Source organism: Aquarana catesbeiana, linkage group LG02 (genome assembly GCF_042186555.1).
Source record: "Aquarana catesbeiana isolate 2022-GZ linkage group LG02, ASM4218655v1, whole genome shotgun sequence".
Lineage (NCBI taxonomy): Eukaryota > Metazoa > Chordata > Amphibia > Anura > Ranidae > Aquarana > Aquarana catesbeiana.
The window spans coordinates 633,141,329-633,165,391 of record NC_133325.1 but is presented as its reverse complement, the minus strand read 5'-3'; positions in this window follow the sequence as shown (position 1 = coordinate 633,165,391).

Below are 24,063 nucleotides of genomic sequence, written 5' to 3'. Positions count from 1 at the left end.
TGTGGGGGATGGTAGTGACTGAGGGAGGAGACATATCATTGTTCCTGCTTAGTAGGAACCCACGATCTGTCTCTACTCCCCTGACAGAAACAGGATTTGTGTGTCTATACACATAGATCCTCATTCTCGTTCTTTCAGGAGCAATCGCCGGTGCCCAGCGGACATCGCGTCCACCGGGCTTGCGCATTGGCTCCAGGGACATGCTGCGGGCGTGCGCCTGCTATAGTGTCTAAAAGAGCCGATGTATAGCTACAGCAATTTGTGCAGCCGTGTCAACCTGCCACAGTATAACTGCGGCGGCTGATGGACAAGCAGTTAAAGCGGACCTTAAGTAATTTTTTCAACTTTCCATCTATTAAATCTTCTGCTCTTGTTGTTTTAACTTTGGATAGTAAAATATTTTTTTCTGCCAGTAAATACCTTATACAGCCCACTTCCTATTTCTTGTCTGGTAAAAAGCCTAGGCTAATGGAATCATGCACAGCGCTCTCTCTAGCTCTTGTGAGAGTTTGCCAGGAAGGGAGGGGGATGGGTCATAAGAGGGCCAATGAGAGCTGCAGAGCTGGAGGTGTGCCTCTGTGTGTCTGTGTAAATCCAGGAAGGAAACAGGCACAGCAGCTTCAGCTGCCCACAGTTAAAATGGATGCAGCCAGACTCAGTGGAGGGATATTTCTGCAGCATATTTGGCAAGTACAGAATCACAGTATATATACAATAGTATGCAAAGTGGTTGGAGGGAAGCTTCAGAATGGCAAAGATGTTTTTATTTCAAATTATGTGAGCAGACTGCAGTTCCTCTTTAAATAAGCAAATTAGGTTGTCAATATAAGGGATGTGATTAGTCTAAATGCAGGTACTGTATGTGAAATCATTAGTGTATAAAACATTCAAAATTATGTTTGTTCGGGTTCTTCCTTGATATAATGTAACATGTGTTTTTGTGTATTTTAATGTGTCAAAAACCATCAGTGCCATGAGTAAGCACATACAATCTTATGTACATGAAATTCAGGGGTGGAATGCAGTAGTTCAGCTGGGTATCTACTAAATGAAGAATGACATAATGATTATAAAAAAGTTTCAATGGCTTCATTGAGGTCATTTGGAATAAGTGTGTTCAGTCTGTGTATCCAGAAAGTTTCTTGTTTGCAGAGTCTCATGAATCTGTTATATTTCTTGGAAATAGGGATTAGTTCCACAATCGTTGCCGATAGTAACTGCAGATCTTTGTTGTGATGTATCAAGAAATGCCTTGACATGATGTGTTTCTTATACCCCAGCCTGATGTTGGATCTGTGCTTGTTTAGTTTTTGGCGGAAGGTTTGGATTGCTCTTTCAACACACTGCAAATTACATGGACACCTGAGTGTATAGAATGTAAATTGGGATGAACAGTTCAAAAATGTGTTCATGGACCATTCAGTTCCAGTGCTTGTGGCAATAACACTATGGGTTCTTTTGTCAAGTGACTGGCGTGCCAGGCATTTGGGCGCTCCACATTGGAAGCACTTATTGATGGCCTGGAGTCATGGTTTACTGGTGGGGTGGCTTGTTTCGATGTATTCTGCTGGGTACCAAACAGTTTTTTTAGGGTGGGTGCTCTGTGTTAGGTGATCTTGGCATGTGTTGGTAGATCTTTCTTCTAAACGTGGGTGAGCTTTAAGTACATGCCAGTGTTTTTTCAAGATCTTTTTGATCAACTGATTTTGGTCATTGTAGTGGGTCATGAAATTTGGATTGTAGCAAGTGGAATTCATGTTCTTTTTTTCTGTGGGACTGATACTAACATTGACACTTACACTGACACTAACACTTACTAAATTAGATCAAGCCTGGGTCTAACTAATTAATCTTTTTTTTTTTTTTCACAAACCTCTTTGAATTTTGTATAGACTTTTCTTTTAGCAAGGAGGACAGGTCACAATGTATCTTTTCCACTTCACAGAGAATAACCAAAACTGGGGTGTATCAATTCACATCAGTCACACGAGTGATCACTGTGAATGGATAATCACAGTGATCACATGGTTGGGATCTGCATTCTTCTGGTTCCTGGTCAATAGATGAGACCCGAAGCTGTTGGTAACAGCCATGTCTCAGAGCTTGGAGCGAGCAATGGAGCATGCTTCCAGAACAAACACAGGAACAAATATATGCAGGGCCCAGGCATAAAACACACTTCCTGAATGCCACATATATGTGTTCTGCAGTTTTAAAGGAGTTCAATTCTGTACTGCAAATTAAAAAGAAAAAAAAAAGCACGCAGGCATCTATAGACTTTGTGTAAAGTAACAAAAATGAGTAAGATTTATTTACTAAAAAACAATTCTACATATTGATGCATGTATAGAAAACTGTTTATGTTTAACTGCAGTGAAGATTCTAGCAACACTGCAAATATTTTATACTACTTTTTTTCTTTGTTAACTTTAGAACTGAGGAAACTTTATAATAAATATTGAATTAGCAGTGCATTGACTGCAATGGCATTGTCCCTATGGCATTGTTTAGGTTAATACAATAGGACGAAAGTGAACACAGCAGAAGTTTTAATTATTTGGTTCTAGATCAAGATGAACTGAAAGAGAAACAAGTTAAATTAGAGAGGTCCCACTGTTCATGAATTTTTTTTCTGTTTCAATATTTTTATTAGAAATATACAAGAGGAATAACAATAATTACATGTGTCATAAAATGTAGAGGTCCAATGGGGAACCAAAAAGCCCTCACTAACAGTTGGCATGTAACATGTATTTGATGAAGACAATACAATTGTTTAACCTATCCTTGAGACTAACAACCATCCAAGTACAATTTATTCAGCTAATCATTCATAACCACTATGTTCTGAACTGAGCTGGTTCACTGGGCCTTCTGAGGAAAATGATCCCAGTGTAATGGATTCGGTCAGGGCTGTACCATTCCGGGCCCCCCCAGGGTGATTACTCCACCCCTATGGGTTCACACTGTGGAGTAACAGAGCCTATGATCCCAGCCCGATGACAAACCACGTCCGTTGCCTTTTCTCCTTTCCCAAGGGGTGTATACCTCGGCAAGAACCCAGGTCACAATAACCCCTGGAAGAGGGAGAAGGGATTTGTTCTCTTTGGACCAACACTAGATCATGCCAAAGCATAGTAGTATATCATCGACGCATGTCACTCAAATAAGAGTAGTAAGTCTCCTTGCAAGGAGCTTAGTGAAAAGGCTTCAAATGCCAATAACATTTCTGGTGATATCTACCATGAAGAAGAGGTGAGAGAGAAAGTGGAGATGAATAGAAGGGGTAGAAAAGAGACAGAGGAGGGGAAAGGGGTAGTTAGTCCCTCTAGAGATTCCTTCATGTGTGCAGGTGACCCGGGTAAAGCCGGATCTTGATATATGAAGCCCATGGTTCCTATACCTTTTCAAAGCTTTGGACCATGTCCAGCAGCTTTGTAACTGTTTGCTTTTGGGTCATGATCCAGGATATTTTCCGCTTAGTTGCCAAGATTGACACTGTCGGTTTTTTCCAAGCAAATAAAGAAAATAAGTTGTTGTGTGCACTTGGGGGTGTTGTTTATCCTGCGGTTCAAGAGTACATATGTGGGGTCCTGAGGAACCTGGACCCCGTTACCTTTCGCAGTACCTGAAGGAATTTGTTTCAATAGCTTCCTATCTGGGGGCAAGACCACCAAATATAGAGCATCATGCCAACATAACCGCATCCTCTATAGCAGAGGGGAGAGGTGTCTGGATAAATCTTGGATAGTCTAGTGGGAACATAATCTTGTTAACACTTTGATGTTCGCTTCTGTCAGTGAGCTGTTCAAGATACCTTTAGACAATCTGCAGAAGGCTTGAAACCACTTGTTAGGGTCCAGCTGGATTTCCAGGTCTGCCTCCCAGGATCGGGCGTAAGCTGGAGAGTTGGTCTTGTCTGCCAGGGAAGAGTATACGATTGAGATGCCACCCTTCTGAGCCCTTATGCCAGAGCACCATTATTTATACAGGGTTGCTTTGGGAAGCTCCGACTTGTCAGTCCATAGTGTGTGGAGGAAGTGTCTGATCTGGGAAAGTCTGAATTTTTGAGATATTGGCATGTCTAGTTTGCTTAGGCAGTGCCTTAATGATAACGGGCCATTTGAAGTAAAAAAAAGTCCTATCCTAAAGAGCCCCTTGTTCAGCCACCAGTGGAATGCGTATATGTTCATCCCTGGGGGGAAATCGGGGTTGTAAAATAGATGCAAGAGGGGTCTCAGGGGAGAGATCAGTTACTTTTGTTTATGTATTGTGTCACACAGTGCTAGGGAGTGAGAGAGAGTGGGAGCCAGGATAGCCGATCTGTGTTTAGATGGTCACCAGAGAAGGAAGTCAAGCATATGGTGGGGGAAAGACTGTCTCTCCAGGGAGACCCAGACTGGTTTGGGGCCCTTGGAATATATGATGGAGAATTGGGCTATTGGGCTGCTTGGTAATATAGCCATAGTCCTAATCCTCCCTGATTTTTAAGGCGGAGTAGGGTCTTTTTGGCGAATTGGTGTCCCTTATCTCCCCAGCCAAAGCTGATAATTTTGGATTGAAGCTTAGTCAAAGTGTTTTTTTTTTAATAGGGATATGAAGGGAATAAAAAGGGTATAGATGACGAGGCAGTAATGTCATCTTCACGGCATTAAACCTGCTCCGCCAGGATAGGCCACCCTTCGACCATGTGTTTAGTTCTACCTCGAGAGAGTGGAACATATGCGGATAGTTGGCTGTGTATAGGGTACCAACGCTGATGGCCAGTTTGAGTCCGAGGTAAGGGATCGCTTCTGATGCCCAGGTGAAAGAAAAGTGTTGTTTGAGCTGGTCTATTAGGTTTGATTGGACAGATATGTTTAATGATATGGATATGGTTATGTTTACTTGGAGACCAGAGATAGACCCAAAATCCTGAAGTAGCCGGAAGACATTGGGGGTAGAGATTAGTGGTGAGGTGAGAAATAATAGCATGTCGCCTGCGAAGAGGGCACACTTCTGCTCTTCCTGGCCGCATTTTACTCCCTTGGTGTTAGAATTGGTTCTAATGGCTATTACCAATGATTTGATCGCGATCATGAAAATCAAGGGCAAAAGTCCTTCTTCTGATATCAGAATAATGACCCATGAAGCGTACTTGGGCATTAGGGTTAGAATAAAGGATGCGTATAAGCCTAAGAAATTTGACTCCAAACCCCCCAACATTCAAGGATGTCAAAGAGGTAAGGCCAGGATACTAAGTTGAAGGCTTTCTGAAAATCTAACGATAACAGGAAGCCTTCCTGATGTGGCCCTCCGTCCCAGTGGGATTGTAGGAGGGAGATCAGGTCAATTGCCCTACGGATTTGGTCAGGGCCCTGTTTCCTTGGGATGAAGCCCACCTGGTCTTTGTGAATTTATCCAGCAATACAGCTGGAAAGTATCATCGCTAATATTTTTGTCATGATCTTAAGGTCGTTATTTATCAGCGAAATGGAACGATAATTACCAACCTCACTTACATCTTTCCCTGGTTTGGGTATGACTGAGATAAAAGCAGCATTCAGGTCGCTAGGGAGAGGGGCTCCATCCCGGGGAGAGTTAAAGAAATGAGCCATGAAGGGTGCTAGGAGGGTGCCAAATTTCTTATAGTAGCAGATCGAGAATCCGTCCAGCCCTGGGGAGGAGGCTATCTTCAAAGATTTTATAACTTCCAATATTTCGTCTGAGGAGAAAGGTTTGTCTAGTAGTTCCTGGTGTGTTTGTTTTAATTGGGGTAGATTGAGGTCTTGGAGAAACAATTCTATTGTCTTGGGTGCATGTGAGGTTGGTCTTTGTATAGACTTGAGTAGAAGTTATGGAAGTCCATGATTCCCACTGGATTCTGGGTCAAATTTCCTGTCTGGTGCAAATTTTGGGGAAGGCTATGGTATGCGGCTTTGGACTTAGTCTATCTGCCAGTTTAGAGCCGATCCTGTCTTTTTGGTAGTAAAAACTAGCCCCTGTCCATCTTAAGTGTTCCTCGGCTGAGGTGGTTAGGGAGAGGTTTAATCGGACTCAGGCAGAATCAAGTCTGGTCAGGTTGTCTGGGGTGGGGTTGTTTTTGTGGCTTTACTGAGCAAACAAAAGTCTTCCATCTACTGCTTTATTTCAGCCTTTCTTTCACGTTTAATTTGGGAAGCGAGCTGAAAGAGTCTGCCTCTCATCACCACTTTATGCGCAGCCCGCAGAGTGCCTGGCGAGACCGATTCAGTGTCATTTTCCAAGAAATAATCTTTAAACGCTTTTTCCAAGACTGTGTAATGTGCAGGGTTACTCAGTAGAGCATCATTGATATGCCATTTAAAGGGCCCCCTCACCTCAGAGGCACCTTTCAGGGTAAGTGCCATTATGGAGTGGTCAGATAGAGAGATGTCGTGTATTTTAGAGGCCATCACCATTGGAATGGCATTTGAATGAAGAAAAATGTGGTCTATCCTGGAGTGGGTTTTGTGCGGGGTGGAGTAGTGTGTGAAGTCTTTGGAGCAGGGATTAATTTCCCTCCAGATATCTATGAGGCCATGTGTCTGTATGATCTGTACAACTTGCAGGCTTCATCTGGGGGGTTTCTTGGCCTTTGGGGTCTGAGGGTTGAACTTGTCCAAAGAGAGGTCAAAGCAGTGTTGGAGTTGCCACCCAGTATTAAAGTGCCTAGGAAGTGAGGCTTCAGGGTCTGTAGAACAGCTTTAAAGAATTTACCCTGGCGTGTGTTAGGAGCATAGTAACAGATGAATGTGTAAATCCCCCCATTAAGTGTGTCAGCTACTAGTACGTATCAGCCTTTGGGGTCCTTAAGTGGTATAAGGTACTATGTGTGAAGTGTGCTTACGAATCAAGGGTGACTTGGACTCCATGGTGTCTTGGTCCTGTATATTGAGAGGTAGAAATTCCAGCAAGACCCTATGACAGGGGGGAGGAATGGAGGAAAGAAAAGGGAAGATAGAACAGTGAAAGAAATGGAAAAAGAAGATGCATTAGAAAACAAACTATACAACGATAACCCAGTCCCACTAGAGCTGGGGAGGGAACCGTCTGGGTGAACATCTTTAACAGATTCTGGTAGGCCCCTGATTCTAAAGGTCATCAATTTTGGAAACAGACGCTTCTAGTTGGTTCTGGAGATGCCAGATTCTGGCGGTATTCTGGTTAATTCTTGAGGCTTCTTGGTCAGTTTTCTGCTCAATCACTTCTTTTCTTGTGCCTATATGAGGCAGGTCAGCATGGATAGAGGTTGTGGTCTGGGACGCAGTATGGGACAGGCCCCTGGTTAGCATTTTGTAAAACGCAGCCATCATGGAAGGGAAGTCTGAGGGGGTGAGAGAGGTGTCTCTGATCTCCTGTTCCAATGGGTCAGGGCTGTTCAGTAGCTCCTGTAATGGCGTGTGTGCAGGTCCTCCTAGTGATCTCCCTAACAGGGATTCAGTGGATGTGGGCGAGGGGGCCACTTGCTGTGGAGTACTCACTATGGCTGATGATTAATGGGAGGCAGGGAGATCAGCGTGATCCTGGTCAGCAATGGAGTCTTCTGCACAGGCAACGCCTCGTGTGGATGTGACCGCCATTTTGGAATGGCCGGGCCGTGCCGCTGCTGAGTCTAATTGCTGTGACAGGTTTCTCCGGGCAGAGCCTATAGACATCAGGCAATGACAGAGTGTGTCCCTGGTTGGCTGATGGCTTCACCGGACCAGAACAAGGGCTCAGATGGCTGCGGTGTGGGCTATAGGGCCGGAGTGGAGCTAAGCTCCCAGGCTAGGTGGCGATCCTGAATGCTGCTGCACATGCGCCTGGTTCATGACATTCAACTTACCAGAGAATGATTTTTTAAAATAATAAGACTTGAGTTATTCAGTTTTTTAACATTACTTGTCTTTAAAGCGATCTGTTCACATTTCACTACCATTACACTATCTCTTGAAATGTTAACCGCTAACATTTGAGACCTCCTGTTTAAAACGTTATCTTCTATCAAAGGTTTGGTGAAAAAATGCACTTGTGTTATTAAATCTGCTTTACTGATGTTTCCATACTGCAAAATTGCACTGAGGTTATCGGGGTGCAATAGCTGCTTGATCACTGCTAAACACTACAGCTTTTGTGGGTAATAATACTTAGTAGCTATGTACTGTCAAAAAACTCAATTGAACCATTCATTCCTTCTGTGTAGAGCTCAGTCCTAATGGAACTTCTTCCATTGCTGTCTATCAAACAAAAAATGCTATTTTTTCAAGTTTATTTTTATACACCACATTCCCTTGCTCTTCTTGCTAGCTTTAGAATTATAGACAAGTGATTAAAGATCATTGTTAATACATTGGTCATTAGTTATACTAGTCACATTATTAACATTACTGCTATTTACAGCTGTTGTAGGTTGTACCTCATTTGAAAACTCATTATTTACTCTTGGAGTGATATTTTAAAATGTCAAGGTCACTAAATCTTCACCATACTGTGAGTTGCATCTTTCTTGTTGTGATAAAAATCTGAGAACATCCACAAGATGATTAAATGTGTCATTGTCATAGCAAAGAGAAGGGCTACACAACACAGACATACCTTAATGTGCCATGTGCATTTAAACTATATCTGATAATGAATGCAGTTGCAACATCCGTTTTAATTATAATTAATTAATTAATTATATATTAATTATGGGTCCTCTTTACTGGAAGTATGTGTAATTCTTGGGGATTTTGTATAATGTACTTGGCGATTTTTTTCTCATATTATGCATCTAATATAGATATAGATATATCTTGATTGAGTGGCCTACAATTTTGTAGTATGTTTACATCACAGGTCTTCAGCTGAATTTCTAGGTTTAAGTCTGTTGTGTGTTAATGTATCATAGAGAAAAATGGTTAGCTTCCAGAAATGCCTTCTTCCAGTTTAAATATTCCTATGTGTCCCAATGTTGGTGCCACCATTAGGGACGAGCCCGCGGTTCTGAAACAAACTAAACATATGGGGCATTTATGAAAAAATTGAGCGCCACGGACCGCCCCATAATGCACTGCAAAATCGCGGTGCATTGCTGTATGATGATTGGCCAAAGCATGCACCTGACCTGCATGCTTTGGCCAATCACAGCAAGCTCTTCTGAGAGAGCCATAAGTGGCCAAAGGGGGGGCTAAGTCCACGCCCCACACTATATAATGCTGCTTACAGAGCAGCCATATAAAGTGTAGTTGGCTTGGACAGAGAGATAGCTTGCGTTAGAATAAGCAGGCAGGTTATTCAGTTAGTGGCAGTGTATTTGATATATATATATATACAGTCAGTCTAGTATATATATATATATATATATATATATATATATATATATATATATATATATATATATGGGATGGAAAAGCTGCGCTGAATGAATTGAAAATTATATAAAGAACCTGAAAAAATTGGCTATTCAGTATGAACTATGGAGTAATAAATTGACTGATTGATAAATTTAAATATTGTATGATAATCTCTGACCATATAAAATCAAACAATCCAGAAAAACATGATCAAAAAACAATAATAGAGGTCGTGGTCAGAATGGTGGTAACCCTGAGTGGTGGAAGTTCAGTCAAAATTATGACCCTTCCCACAGACCATCTTATCAAGATTCCCATGAAGCTGGCAGGGAGTATAATATACCCACACAGAATAATTTATTCCCTTTAAGGGACAGAAGTGCTTTTGATGAAGGTTATGATCAAGCTGGTGTACAGGAATATCAGCAGAGAGAGTATCGTCCCTCTGTACTACACCAACTTCAGACTGGGAATACACCCAACCAGAAACCCCTGGCCTCTAATGGACAGGGAAGTTGGGTTTTTTCCAAACCCAACCAGGGCATAAAAAGGCCGGTAGAAAAAGCGAGGAACTAGAGGGGGAGGCGTTTGCGAACAGCAAAAGAGAGCCAAAATGTAACATGTAAAGGGATTTTTAATCTGAGTACACAAACACTTACTGACCCTGAAAAGGCAGTTTTAGACAAGGGCCTTAAGTTTGTGCCCCCTAGGAGCCTTGATAAGTTCCAAACATACATGGACGTATATAAATTTGTGTGTAAATTGAATATAAAAAGATACATGTGTAGCAATCCTATTACCAATAATTGTCCAGTTTATGGTGAATTTGTACATTCAGGACTGGCGATGGCATCCTTATTTAACCCTCCTGGTGCTCTTGCACCTTCATTGAAGGTTTTTAGGGATGTTATTTTGCAAGATCACGAATCATTAGAGATCAAAAAAGCCAGGAATTCTAAAATTATTCAGGAAGGTTTGGATTCCCTGTGTAAAAATAAAGATCTTGTAATTTGACCTGCAGATAAGGGGGTGGGATTGTGGTTCTTGACCATAAGGATTATATGGCAGAGATGGACAGAATCCTTAGTGATGCCTGAGCCTATATCCCACTCCCCTCAGACCCTAAAATAAGCTACCAAAAAGATTTGGGACGCCCCATTGTGAGTGGCATAGATTCATTCACATCCCGGGTGGGTAGATACATTGATTTTTATTTACAGCCTTTAGTTCAGAATATGCCGTCATATATAAAAGATTCACGACAGGTGATTAATCTCCTTTCAGGTATTAATATCAAATCAGGTCTATGGATGGTGACTGCTGATGTCACCTCTCTGTATACCATAATTCCTCATAATTTAGGTTTGGATGCTGTAAGAGGCTTTCTCGTTAGAAATTCGGGGCTTCCAGTATGCCAGATATCTTTGATTATGGAGCTCCTTTTTTATGCAGCCTCCCACAATTATTTTTGGTTTTCTCATCAATTTTTTCGCCAAAGCCAGGCTGGGGGCAGGCTTAGCCAATCCATGGCTATGGGGGCTAAGTCTGCCCCCAGCCTGGCTAATTTATTCATGGCCAAGTGGGAGGAGGGTGTCATCTATGCCCACAGGAGACCCCACCTAATCCTGTGGGCTAGATATATTGATGACATACTCCTCCTATGGGATGGCAATGGCCAGGAACTGCATGAGTTTATGTCCTCTTTAAACCTAAATAATTGTGGTATACATCTTAATTTCAAAATGACTCAGACTCAGATTCATTTTCTAGATCTGACTTTAACTATTAATGATGGCATTTTGTCTACATCTACCTTTTTTAAAAAGACTGATCACAACTCCTACATCCCATTGGACAGTTGCCATCATCGCCCTTGGCTCAACTCAATACCAAAGAGCCAATATATGAGATTGTGTAGAAATTGTTCTGATTCACGGGAATTTTTAACACAGGCCAGGATTCTTACTGGTAGATTTCTTGAAAAGGGGTATACCATGGACTCCCTGTTACCTGTGCTTAATGAAGTGCAAGGGATGAATAAGGAACTGTTACTTCAGGATAAACCCCGTAATAATAATCTATGTCAAGATCAAGGAGTACCTTTTGTTACTACATATTCTCTTCAACATAAGAATATTAAACAGATTGTTTCTAAACATTGGCATATTGTCAATAATGATAAAATTTTTAAAAAAGTTTTGCTAGCAAGAGATAGTGTTTAGAGGGGATCCTTCACTTAGGAACAGAGTGGCCCCTAATATTCTGGATCCTCCAACAAGGAAATTAACTTTTTTTGATCAATTAACTGGATTTTATCAATGCAGAAGGTGCTGAGTGTGCTCTTTCAACAGCTGTACACATAGAAGAACTCAGACTTTTGAATCTACAAGCACACGGATGAGGCACACCATTACCCCATTTATTACTTGTTCCATAGTGGGTGTGGTGTATTTGCTGCAATGCCCGTGCGGCTTACAATATATTAGGAGGACCAAACGTCCTCTCCAGATTAGGCTCAATGAGCATATTACAAATATTATATCTGGATTTAGGAACCATTCAGTGTCAAAACATTACCTTTTAGCACACAATAAGGACCCCTCCAACACCATCAGTCCTACCCTCAAAGGACCCCGGTCCATATTTAAAATAGGTTTTCACCATTAAGAGATGACCAATCAAGGAATTTTCACAATTCCCAATATACATATAGGGATAGAGAGAACGGTTATCCTGATGGATCACCGTTCAACTATAACCAACGGTTACCCAGACCTCCACAGATAGAGGGTTTTCACGGGGAAACAGAAAATTCCAAACAAAATGCAGATCACCAGAGGGGGCAGCGTTCCAAGCAAAAGAAAACGATCATAAAAGATAATGGCATTTTTAATTTGAGCAAAGTTGAATTTATTGAGGCTGAACAGCTAGTTCTGGACAAAGGACTAAAATTTGTTCCCCCGAAAAAATTTTCTACATTCGCTGATATACACAAATACGTGCAAAAACTTAATGTTCAAAGATACATTGCGTCTAATCCTAGTAGGCCTTCTCACCTACAAATTACCTCATACACTGTACACGCTGGGTTAGCAAACCCATCATTACCCATCATTATTCAATCCTCCAGTCCCTACAGCATCTTAAATCAAAGTTTTCCGAGATTTGGTACTGAAAGACCTAGAGGATTTGCCTAACAAAAGAATACATAGTGACCGCAATATAAAAATTGGACTCAAATCTTTATGCGAATGCAAAGACTTCATCATCTGCCCCGCGGATAAGGGAGGTGGGGTTGTCATTCTTGACAAGAGCGAGTATCACGCGGAAATGACTAAGAATTCTAAGTGATGCTGAGACGTATCTTCGTCTCCCAAAAAATCCCACTTCTGAATACAAAAAAACATTGGTTGATTTAGTTGATACTGGTTCACAGCTGGGCATTCTAGATAAAAAAGAAAAAACTATTTGGTTCCAGTTGCCCCTCGGATCCCTATAATCTATTACCTGCCTAAGGGACATAAAAGCGTGATGCATCCCCCGTGGTGCCCGATTATCAGCGGGATAAATTCTGTGACGTCACGTATAGGGAAGTATATTGACTACTACCTCCAACCTATAGTAAAATCCACACCCTCCTTCCTTAAAGACACTAGGGATACCATTGCAAAACTACAACAGGTTACATACAGCGATAACCTGTTATTGGTCACCGCTGATGTTACATCACTATTTACATGTATACCTCATGGATTGGGCCTAGGAGCTGTAGAACTGTTCCTTTCAAGGGACAAGACCATCCCTAGAACTCAGAAGAGATTTATTATGGACCTTTTAAGATTTGCAACTAGATCCAACTACTTTTGGTATAACAATCAATTTTACTTACAAACAAAGGGAGTAGCCATGGGGGCTAAATTTGCCCCCAGTCTGGCTAATATCTTTATGGCCAAATGGGAGGAGGATGTCGTCTATACCTTGGATCCACCACAGTTGGCCCTATGGGCTAGGTACATTGACAACATCCTCCTCCTATGTGGGGGCAGTATGGAATCTTTGGACGTATTCATGTCCAATTTGAATGATAACCAAGTTGGTATTCATTTAACATACGAAGTGAGTCTTTCCATGATCCACTTTCTAGATCTGGAAATTACATCTGTGAATGGCCACCTTGAGACTAAAACTTTCTTCAAAGCAACAGACCACAATGGATACATTCCGGTGGATAGCTGCCATCACGCAGCATGGCTAAAGTCAGTACCTAGAAGCCAACTGATGAGGATAAGACGAAATTGTTCCCATCTTTCAGATTATTTTCAACAAGCAGAAACCTTGAAATCTAGGTTTACTGATAAAGGATATGATATCTCTCAAATCAATGAAGAAATCCAACGAGTAGCCTTAGTTGATAGAATGTCCTTGTTGACTGTACAACCCAAGAGATCTCAAGAACCTAATCATAAGTGGTCTTTCCTGATGAATTTTTCCATTCAACATAAACAGATCAAAGATATTATCAGTAAACACTGGAAAGTATTAAAAAATGATTCCATACTAGGCCCCTTACTCCCTGAACGAGCTGGAACAATTTTCAGAGGTGCCCTATTTGTTAAAAGTCAAATCGCACCCAATGTAATAGACCCCCCAGCGTTCCATCTTTCTTTCATAATATGAAGGGATTTTTCCCATGCAGTAAATGTACAGTGTGTAAGCACAATGCATGTAAAGCACGTAAAATTGAAACCTTCACCTCCACGTCCACCGGAAGAGAATATAAGATGAAGCAATTTGCTACCTGTGGAACAAAGTACATTGTCTATCTTATTACCTGCCATGTGGGAGGCAATATATAGGCCGGACAATACGCAACTTTGCCATAAGAGTTAATGAGCACATTACAGCAATAAAGAAAGGACACACTAATCATAGTGTACCTAAGCATTATGCACTTTATCATTACCAAAATCCACTGGGTACTACATTCCAAATTATAAATAAATTTGTACCCCACTGGAGAGGCGAGTCTAGTCTGAGAGGTGTGTCCAGGCTGTTTTGGATACACCAAATGAAATGTTATACGCCTCACTGACTAAACATCGAATGGGACATCAATGCATTTATAAACCAATCTTAAATGTTTATCGATAAAAAATGTCCTTCGCGCTCGTCGGATGGTAAAAGTGAAAAATGAGTGAAAAATCTCAATAATATTGTATGGTGAAAGTGTAGAGATCACATATCAAAATATTATATTGCAGCAAAATGAGGGTGTTCACACCAACACTTAATCAAGTAAATAATGTATTAAAATTTTGCGCAATATTCTAGTGAGTGGAAAAAATTAGAGGATGAGTACAATAAAGTGCATCAAAGTGAACACAATGTGTATCTAAAATGATGGAAAATGTAATAAAATAATAGTTAATAGAGGTAGTAGTGGCATATGTAGCCTTCACTGCAAGGACCAATTGTCTCTGTACTGCAGTTTATTACTGTAGCCACTAGCTCCTAATTGGTGATTAGGGATGAGCTTCGTGTTCGAGTCGAACCCATGTTCGACTCGAACATCGGCTGTTCGATCGTTCGCCGAATTGCGAACGTTATGGGCCGTTCGCGCTAAATTCGTGTGGCGCGTCACGGCCCATAATTCACTGCGGCATCGCAGTGCATTGCTGGCTGATGATTGGCCAAGCATGCACTATGACCCGCATGCTTGGCCAATCACAGCGCCGTCAGTAGAGAGAGCTGTAATTGGCCAAAGCCAGGGTGGCTTTGGCCAATTATGGCTCAGGGGATTTAGCACACACCCCACACTATATAAGGCCGCCTGCACGGCGGCCCTGTGTAGTGTGTGTTCCGGTGTGCTGAGAGATAGAGAGAGAGAGAGACAGTGTCATTTGATTTGAGTTAGATAGATTAGGCAGAACAGTCAGTCAGTTAGCTGCACTTACAGTGTATTGTGTATATATATGCATCCCAGGTGTTGCATATATATATATACACTGTATTCAGTTTAGCTAGATCCGTTCCTGTTATCATCTATCTAGACTATTTACATTTAATGCAGTGCGTCCTGCTCACAGTGTTCAGCTAGATCCGTTCCTGCTATTTACATTTAGTGCAGTGCGTCCTGCTCACAGTGTTCAGCTAGATCCGTTCCTGTTATCTTCTAGACTATTTACATTTAGTGCAGTGCGTCCTGCTCACAGTGTTCAGCTAGATCCGTTCCTGCAATTTACATTTAGTGCAGTGCGTCCTGCTCACAGTGTTCAGCTAGATCCGTTCCTGCTATTTACATTTAGTGCAGTGCGTCCTGCTCACAGTGTTCAGCTAGATCCGTTCCTGCAATTTACATTTAGTGCAGTGCGTCCTGCTCACAGTGTTCAGCTAGATCCGTTCCTGCTATTTACATTTAGTGCAGTGCGTCCTGCTCACAGTGTTCAGCTAGATCCGTTCCTGCTATTTACATTTAGTGCAGTGCGTCCTGCTCACAGTGTTCAGCTAGATCTGTTCCTGCTATTTACATTTAGTGCAGTGCGTCCTGCTCACAGTGTTCAGCTAGATCCGTTCCTGTTAAATTCCTACTGACCGGCAGGCTTGTCTGGTTACAGTATATAAAGCTACCTGAAGAAAATTACAGGTGTTCTATTTGATCCTATTAGTACCACGGTCAGGCAGCTAGACTATTTACATTTAGTACAGTGCGTCCTGCTCACAGTGTTCAGCTAGATCCATTCCTGTTATCTTCCTACTGACAGGCAGGCTTGTCTGGTTACAGTATATAAAGCTACCTGAAGAAAATTACAGGTGTTCTATTTGATCCTATTAGTACCACGGTCAGGCAGCTAGACTATTTACATTTAGTACAGTGCGTCCTGCTCACAGTGTACAGCTAGATCCGTTCCTGTTATCTTCCTACTGACAGGCAGGCTTGTCTGGTTACAGTATATAAAGCTACCTGAAGAAAATTACAGGTGTTCTATTTGATCCTATTAGTACCACGGTCAGGCAGCTAGACTATTTACATTTAGTACAGTGCGTCCTGCTCACAGTGTTCAGCTAGATCCGTTCCTGTTATCTTCCTACTGACAGGCAGGCTTGTCTGGTTACAGTATATAAAGCTACTTGAAGAAAATTACAGGTGTTCTATCCCAGCTTAGTGCAGCTACAGGCCATTAGTATGTCTGGAAGGCCAAGAAGGAGAGGCAGACAGTCACAAGCCAATAAGAGAGGGCAAGCAGGCTCTGTGTCTAGTGCTGGTCGTGGAGACGGTGCATCCTCATCAGCACGTGGCCATGGGACACGCTTGGCCTTTTTTTCGGCAGCTGGCCATGTTGAGCCGCAACATGCAGAAGACTTGGTCGAGTGGATGACCAAGCCGTCCTCATCCTCCTCATCCTCTCTCACCCATGCCCAGGGTGCTTTGTCTGGCAAAGCAGCGGCCTCTTCCCTCAGCTCAATGTCATCAGTGACTCCTTCCCTAGCTCCACCATGTCCTCATGAGGATTCCCTCGAACTGTTTGACCACAGTGTTGGGTACATGCTCCAGGAGGATGCCCAGCGTTTGGAAGGCTCTGATGACGATACTGAGCTCGATGAAGGCAGTAACATGAGCGCGGACAGAGGGGGTGCCCAAGAAGGACAGCAATCTGGCAGTCATGCTCCCCCTGCTGCAGCATACTGCCAGGTTTGCTCCAGTGATGAGGAGGGAGGGGATGATGAGGTCACTGACTCAACGTGGGTGCCTGAGAGGAGGAGGAGGAGGAGGAGGAGGAGGAGGAGGAGGAGGAGGAGGCGGCAGCACATCACCAACGAGGCAGGATGCCCTCCAGGGGCCAGCCTAAGGGCAGCACATTGACTGCATCACACCCCAAAGCTCCACATGTGCAGGGCGCTGCAGTCTCTGCGCGTTATTCAAAAAGTTCTTTGGTGTGGGCCTTTTTTGAGACGAGTGCATCAGATCGCACCGCTGCTATTTGCAACATATGTCTCAAGCGTATCTCGCGTGGCCAAAATATCTCCCGCTTGGGTACCACATGCTTGACCAGACATATGTTGACCTGCCATGCAGTTCGTTGGCAAGCGTATCTAAAAGACCCACACCAAAGAACAAAGAGGATCTCTCCTTGCTCCTCATCAGCTGAGATTTCCAACCCCACTAGACCTTCAGTCCTCTCTGAGACCTGCAGTGAGAGGAATGAAGGTGTAGAATTAGGTGTGTCACAGCCAAGTACTTGTGGGCAATCTGCTTTTGGTACACCGACGTCAGATTGTACCAGGCAAATTTCCCTGCCCCAGCTGCTACACCGCCGAAAGAAGTTTGCTCCCAGCCATCCACATGCCCAGCGGTTGAATGCTAGCTTGGCAAAATTGCTAGCACTTCAACTGCTGCCTTTTCAGTTGGTAGACTCTGCCCCCTTCCGTGAGTTTGTGGAATGTGCGGTTCCTCAGTGGCAGGTACCCAAACGCCACTTTTTCTCACGGAAGGCGATTCCGGCTCTCTACCGGCATGTGGAAGGCAATGTCCATGCCTCGCTGGACAGGGCGGTCAGCGGTAAGGTGCATATTACCGCTGACTCATGGTCCAGCAGGCATGGACAGGGACGTTACCTAAGTTTCACGGCGCATTGGGTGACTCTGCTGGCAGCTGGGAAGGATGCAGGACAAGGTGCAGTAGTGTTGGAGGTTGTTCCGCCACCACGCCTCCAAAATGCTGATTGTGACACACCTCTCTCCTCCACCCCCTCCTCTTCTTCTTCCTCCATGGCCTCTTCCTCGGAACCAGCGGTGCTCCGTAGGCGTTCAAGGGGCTACGCAAGTACGCAGGCCAAAAGATGCCATGCGGTGCTTGAGCTGGTGTGCTTGGGGGACAGGAGCCACACTGGGGCAGAGGTTCTGTCAGCTCTGCAGGGGCAGGTTCAGAGGTGGTTGACGCCACGCCAACTTAAGGCAGGAATGGTGGTTTGCGACAATGGCACCAACCTCCTCTCTGCCCTCCGACAGGGACAAATGACCCATGTGCCCTGTTTGGCTCACGTCCTTAACTTGGTGGTGCAGCGGTTCTTGGGCAGGTACCCGGGCTTACAGGATGTCCTGAGGCAGGCCAGGAAAGTCTGTGTGCATTTCCGCCGGTCATATAATGCCAGTGCTCGGCTGACGGACCTCCAAAAGGAGTTTAACCTGCCCAAGAACCGCCTAATCTGTGACATGCCCACCAGGTGGAACTCAACGTTGGCCATGCTGCAGCGGCTGCACACGCAGCAGAGGGCCATCAATGAGTACCTGTGCGACTATGGCACCAGGACAGGGTCAGGGGAGCTTGGTTTTTTTTTCCCCACGCCAGTGGGCCATGATCAGGGATGCATGCACTGTCCTGTCACCATTCGAGGAGGCCACGAGGATGGTGAGCAGTGACAGTGCATGCATCAGTGACACTGTCCCCCTTGTCCACCTGTTGGAGCACACGCTGCGTGGAATAATGGACAGGGCACTTGAGGCAGAACAGAGGCAGGAAGAGGAGGACTTCCTTAGCTCTCAAGGCCCCCTTTATCCAGACAGTGTTCCTGCGTGCCCGCCGATCACACAGGAAGAGGACGAGGAGGAAGAGGAGGAGGAGGAAGATTGTGTCAGTATGGAGGTGGAGCCTGGCACTCAGCATCAGCAGCAGTCTTTAAGGGATCAGTCCCAAGAAACACATGGACTTGTACGTGGCTGGGAGGAGGTGGCTGCGGACCATGTCGTTCTTAGTGACCCAGAGGACTCCGGACCGAATGCCTCAGCAAACCTACGCTGCATGGCCTCCCTGATCCTGCAAAGCCTGCGTAAGGATCCTCGTATTCGTGGTATCAAGGAGAAGGACCAATACTGGCTGGCAACCCTCCTTGATCCACGTTACAAGGGTAAGGTTGCGGACCTTATCTTGCCATCGCAGAGGGAGCAGAGGATGAAACATCTTCGGGAGGCCTTGCAGAAAGGTCTGTGCAACGCGTTCCCAGAGACTGGGAGGTTACAAACTCCTGTTTCTGGACAACGTGTTGCTGAGGCTTCGGTCAGTCAAAGAAGGAGCGGTGGAGAAGGTGGCCGTCTGACCGATGCGTTCAGACAATTTTTTGGTCCGCAGCCCCAAGGTATGATCGGTTCCAGCAACCATCGCCAGCGTCTGTTTTACATGGTGCAGGAATACCTAGGGGCAAGATCAGACTTGGACACCTTTCCCACCGAAAATCCTCTGGGTTACTGGGTCTTGAGGATGGATCACTGGCCAGAGCTTGCACAGTATGCAATTGAGCTACTGGCCTGTCCTGCATCCAGCGTTCTTTCGGAACGCACATTCAGTGCTGCTGGAGGCGTGGTAACCGATCACAGGGTGCGTCTGTCCACCGACTCGGTCGATCGGCTGACCTTCATAAAAATGAATGAGTCTTGGATCACCACCAGCTACCAAGCACCTGATGCTGATGTAACCGAATAATTTTTTTTGAAATCTCAGATCCCTTCAAAGACTGCCTATGCTGATGCTGAGTGACTATCCCTGAGTAATTATCCTCTTCCTCCTCAATCATCACGCTGATAGCTTGTAAGAACATTTTTGGTTCTGGGCGCCACCACCAGTGCCTAAGGCACAATTTTTCAGCCCCTGTTTAACAGGGGCGTGTAATTACAATTTTTGATGTAATACTTTGCAGCAGGGCTCGTTCCTGCATTCCAACTAGAGTGTCTGTGAGGGGTTGCAGTGTTGTGGCACCAGCACCAGTGCCTAGGGCCCAATTTTTCTGCCCCTGTCTAACAGGGGCGTGTAATTACAATTTTTGATGCAATACTTTGCAGCAGGGCTCGTTCCTGCGTTCCAACTAGAGTGTCTGTGAGGGGTTGCAGTGTTGTGGCACCAGCACCAGTGCCTAAGGCCCAATTTTTCTGCCCCTGTCTAACAGGGGCGTGTAATTACAATTTTTGAAGCAATAATTTGCAGCAGGGCTCGTTCCTGCGTTCCAACTAGAGTGTCTGTGAGGGGTTGCAGTGTTGTGGCACCAGCACCAGTGCCTAAGGCCTAATTTTTCAGCTCCTGTTCAACAGGGGCATGTAATTACAATTCTTGATCTAATATTTCACAGCAGGGCCCTGTGAGGGCTTACAGTGTTGTGGCCACAGCAACACCTAAGGCCCAAATTTCTGCTGAGTATATAGGGCAGGACCCTACTTTCAAACATCTAACTTACAAACGACTCCTACTTGCAAACGGAAGGAGACAACAGGAAGTGAGATGAAATCTACCCCTAGGAAGGGAAATTCTCTCCTGTAAGAGTTAATATGGGAAAACAATTTCTCCTTTCCACTGATGCTTTCCAATCCTTGTTCCACAAAAAAACCCAAATTTTCAAAAAACATTTTTCATTGGGACAAAAAAGTGAGGTGAAATCTTCTGAAGAGGAGGAAAGACAGCAAAACAAATGTCACAGGGGTGATAACCCTTCCCTATGTTTTCCAAAAAGCTTAGAAAAGATTTTTTGGCTGGAGCTAAACACGTTAAAAATGTTCAAAATTACAAACAGATTCTACTTAACAACAAACCTACAGTCCCTGTCTTGTTTGCACCGCCTGTATACTGCTGTTCAGAGTATATAGGGCCTGGTGGCCCCACACCTTTCCTTATTTTAATTTGGGTGCGGGGTTCCCCTTAATATCCATACAAGACCCAAAGGGCCTGGTAATGGACTGGGGGGTACCCATGCCGTTTGTCTCACTGATTTTCATCCATATTGCCATGACCCGACATGACATTAAACCCGCAAGCAGTTTTAAATGAGATTTTTTCCTTTAAAAATGACATTTGGTGCAGGGACTGTTCTAAACATGGGAAACACGCGTCACTTTACAGGCATACTATAGACACCCCCCAGGTACGATATTTAAAGGAATATTTCACTTTTTTTTTTTTACTTTAAGCATCATTAAAATCACTGCTCCCGAAAAAACGGCCGTTTTTAAAAGTTTTTTTTGCATTGATACATGTCCCCTGGGGTAGGACCCGGGTCCCCAAACCCTTTTTAGGACAATACCATGCAAATTAGCCTTTAAAATGAGCACTTTTGATTTCGAACGTTCGAGTCCCATAGACGTCAATGGGGTTCTAACGTTCGTGTGAACTTTCGGTCCGTTCGCGGGTTCTGGTGCGAACCGAACCGGGGGGTGTTCGGCTCATCCCTAATCATGAGGAAACATTGGGGCGTCTTAAAGCAAGATAGTATTCTGGGTCCACTCATCCCAGGAGAAGCTAATGTTATTTTCAGAGGGGTGCCCTCCTTAAAAGGACGGATAGCCCCTAACATTATAAATCCCCCCACCCGCCCCTCTTTCTTTCATGACTGGACAGGCTTTTTTCCATGTAGGAAATGCACGGTATGCCAGCATAATGCCGTTAGAACACGCAAAGTCACCGAGTTTGTCTCCACGGTGACAGGTAAAAGATATACCATAAAACCATTTTGCACATGCAGCACGAGATATGTAGTGTATCTCATCACTTGCCCTTGCCGTAAACAGTATATAGGCCGTACCACCAGGACATTTTCGATTAGGGTGGGTGAACACATCGCCCTTATTAAAAGCAGGGACCCCAAACATACGGTCCCGAGACATTACAAGGAATCCCATGGTGGGAATCCTGACGGATCGCAGTTTGTCATTATTGACAAATATACACCACCTTGGAGAGGGGGTGCCAAAACAAGGGGAGTATCCCGCCTCGAAATGTACTGGGCATATGAGCTGCAGACTTTTGCTCCCTTAGGACTTAATGTAGAGGTAGACGTTAATGCTTTTCTAGATGAATCGTAAGGGGCACGAGAAAAACATTTTTATTTTTTATTTTTATATTTTATTTTATTTTATATTTTATTTTCATTTTCTATTTTCATGACGTCGTGGTCTAATTTTATGTCGTTTAATTTTATATTCAAATGTATTTACCTAATGACAGCATTCAGTATTGCCCTCTGCATGTTTTCAAATTACTGAGGTCTTAAAATGTAAATAAATAATGTATAGACGCATGTGAATCCAGCCCTTTGAATTCATCTCACCGATTATTATATACGGGTTCATACACATGCAATTATTGCATTTTATACTTTATGTTTTAATTTTAATCATATAAATCCACACAAAATTTCACATATTATCTAATTAGTCCAGGTCCCTCACAAAATTATTATGTTATCTCCAGTGAACACATGGCATCAGACGATACACCTGCTTCCGGAATGTAAGCCATTCACATCAAGGTTATATTTAACTGGTTGTTAAGCTTAGAACCACCAGTGGAACGCAAGCGGTGAGATTTATATGAGAAGGTCCGTGTTCACGCCGTGACGTCACGGCGTCACATCGCGAGATTAACCTAGAGTCGTGACCTGCTACTAACCATTAGTGGAACGCAAGCAATGAGTTCCACATGAGCATTTCCGCTTCCGTGCCGTGACGCCGTAGCGTCACGTCACGTGATTAACACAGACTCGTCGTCACATAGTGTGGCAGACGAACCTAATTGTCAATTAAGTTTTTATTGTCAATGCATGTTTTTCTTCACACATTCTCAATTAATACGCTAATGGATCTTAAATAGTTAACATATGGGGAACATTGGGTCTTTGTTTTTGGGTGGTGGAGCGCATAATACACCCACCAAGACGAGGCTTGGAACGCACGCGGGTCCGCCATCTTGGGTAACCCGGAAGTGCAGATTTTGGCAATTGAACGGGCTGGAGTCACATCATAATGAACACAGGGCCTATATTAAGGAGTTGGGCTGCAGTGGAGGGTACCCCTGGACGAAGTCTACTGAGACGAAACGCGTCGGGAGGACTCCACTGCCGCCCCTTTTATATACAAGCGCTTTTTATTTACTTCATCATGTAAGTGTATCTCTTTTTATTTAATAAATACGTTGTCTACGGTATCACGCTATGTAGTCCCTTTTTGTGCCTTTTATGAACCTTGCGTGGAGAGATCCAGCAGTGCCTGTGGAGAGGATGCATCACTAGAGCAGCCCGGTTCAGTGTCTCCTGCCAATATCTTCTCACTATTGCCAGGGTGCAATAAAAGCTTGGTTTGACCCTAACAGCATATGCTGGCTTGGGGTTCAAACCCTCCGGTAAGCTCCCACCTTTTACATCCAAGCACACTGCATGTTTTTGAAGACACAGTGGTGAATAGTGTGATTCATATATGGAACATCCCATCTATTGATGAGACTTTTTAAATGACTGCAGAACATTAATCTCTGAGACTCTTTCTGCTGTATGTTGGTGAAGGCGCTCCTCACCTCACATGTTGGGTAGTGACCCATCCAGTCCCAACTCACTGATTGTCCATTTAACATATTTTCTATTTTCAATTTGATTTATATATGCTACCTTTATTGTTGTATATTATACTTTGGTTATAAGCTATTTTATCAGTTTAAGATATCTTGTCTTAAATAGCGCTACACATTTTTTGTTTATTATGGCTTACCAATGGGCTTACCTATGTCTGAAGCAGATCAAGCGTGGCCAGAAAAGCAGCCGCTTGGGCACCACATACTTGACCAGACATATGAAGACCTGCCATGCAGTCATTTGGCAACAGCACTTGAAAGACCCATATCATAGAAAAAGGCAGACTTCTTGCTCCTCATCTGGGATCTGCAACACTACTTTATCTCTAGTCCTCTCAAAAACCTGCACTGAGAGGAATGAAGGTATAGCAA